The sequence below is a fragment of the Convolutriloba macropyga genome, unplaced genomic scaffold, assembly GCF_964194025.1.
Source record: "Convolutriloba macropyga unplaced genomic scaffold, txConMacr16.3 SCAFFOLD_1545, whole genome shotgun sequence".
NCBI classification, from domain to species: Eukaryota; Metazoa; Xenacoelomorpha; order Acoela; family Convolutidae; genus Convolutriloba; species Convolutriloba macropyga.
The window spans coordinates 45,001-47,065 of NW_027453636.1; positions in this window are offsets into that span (position 1 = coordinate 45,001).

Consider the following 2,065-nt stretch of genomic DNA (forward strand, 5'->3'; position numbering starts at 1 on the left):
TAGCTTGAGTTAGCTTGAGTTAGCTTTAGCTAGCTTGAGTTAGCTTGAACTAGCTTGAGTTAGCTTGAGCTAGCTTGAGTTAGCTTGAGTTAGCTTGAGTTAGCTTTAGCTAGCTTGAGTTAGCTTGAACTAGCTTTAGTTAGCTTGAGTTAGCTTGAGTTAGCTTGAGTTAGCTTGAGTTAGCTTGTCTTAGCTTTAGCTAGCTTGAGTTAGCTTGAACTAGCTTTAGCTACCTTGAGTTAGCTTGAGTTAGCTCGGTTAGCTTGAGTTAGCTTGAGTTAGCTTGAGTTAGCTTTAGCTAGCTTGAGTTAGCTTGAGTTAGCTTGAGTTAGCTTGAACTAGCTTGAGTTAGCTTGAGTTAGCTTGAGTTAGCTTGAGTTAGCTTGAGTTAGCTTGAGTTAGCTTGTCTTAGCTTTAGCTAGCTTGAGTTAGCTTGAACTAGCTTTAGCTACCTTGAGTTAGCTTGAGTTAGCTCGGGTTAGCTTGAGTTAGCTTGAGTTAGCTTGAGTTAGCTTTAGCTAGCTTGAGTTAGCTTGAGTTAGCTTGAGTTAGCTTGAGTTAGCTTGAATTAGCTTGAGTTAGCTTGAGTTAGCTTTAGCTAGCTTGGGTTAGCTTGAGCTAGCTTGAGTTAGCTCGGGTTAGCTTGAGTTAGCTTGAGTTAGCTTTAGCTAGCTTGAGTTAGCTTGAGTTAGCTTGAGTTAGCTTGAGTTAGCTTTAGCTAGCTTGAGTTAGCTTGAACTAGCTTGAGTTAGCTTGAGCTAGCTTGAGTTAGCTTGAGTTAGCTTGAGTTAGCTTTAGCTAGCTTGAGTTAGCTTGAACTAGCTTGAGTTAGCTTGAGTTAGCTTGAGTTAGCTTGTCTTAGCTTTAGCTAGCTTGAGCTAGCTTGAACTAGCTTTAGCTACCTTGAGTTAGCTTGAGTTAGCTCGGGTTAGCTTGAGTTAGCTTGAGTTAGCTTGAGTTAGCTTTAGCTAGCTTGAGTTAGCTTGAGTTAGCTTGAGTTAGCTTGAACTAGCTTGAGTTAGCTTGAGTTAGCTTGAGTTAGCTTGAGTTAGCTTGAGTTAGCTTGTCTTAGCTTTAGCTAGCTTGAGTTAGCTTGAACTAGCTTTAGCTACCTTGAGTTAGCTTGAGTTAGCTCGGGTTAGCTTGAGTTAGCTTGAGTTAGCTTGAGTTAGCTTTAGCTAGCTTGAGTTAGCTTGAGTTAGCTTGAGTTAGCTTGAGTTAGCTTGAATTAGCTTGAGTTAGCTTGAGTTAGCTTTAGCTAGCTTGGGTTAGCTTGAGCTAGCTTGAGTTAGCTCGGGTTAGCTTGAGTTAGCTTGAGTTAGCTTTAGCTAGCTTGAGTTAGCTTGAGTTAGCTTGAGTTAGCTTGAGTTAGCTTTAGCTAGCTTGAGTTAGCTTGAACTAGCTTGAGTTAGCTTGAGCTAGCTTGAGTTAGCTTGAGTTAGCTTGAGTTAGCTTTAGCTAGCTTGAGTTAGCTTGAACTAGCTTGAGTTAGCTTGAGTTAGCTTGAGTTAGCTTGTCTTAGCTTTAGCTAGCTTGAGCTAGCTTGAACTAGCTTTAGCTACCTTGAGTTAGCTTGAGTTAGCTCGGGTTAGCTTGAGTTAGCTTGAGTTAGCTTGAGTTAGCTTTAGCTAGCTTGAGTTAGCTTGAGTTAGCTTGAGTTAGCTTGAACTAGCTTGAGTTAGCTTGAGTTAGCTTGAGTTAGCTTGAGTTAGCTTGAGTTAGCTTGTCTTAGCTTTAGCTAGCTTGAGTTAGCTTGAACTAGCTTTAGCTACCTTGAGTTAGCTTGAGTTAGCTCGGGTTAGCTTGAGTTAGCTTGAGTTAGCTTGAGTTAGCTTTAGCTAGCTTGAGTTAGCTTGAGTTAGCTTGAGTTAGCTTGAGTTAGCTTGAATTAGCTTGAGTTAGCTTGAGTTAGCTTTAGCTAGCTTGGGTTAGCTTGAGCTAGCTTGAGTTAGCTCGGGTTAGCTTGAGTTAGCTTGAGTTAGCTTTAGCTAGCTTGAGTTAGCTTGAGTTAGCTTGAGTTAGCTTGAGTTAGCTTTAGCTAGCTTGAGTTAGCTTGAACTAGCTT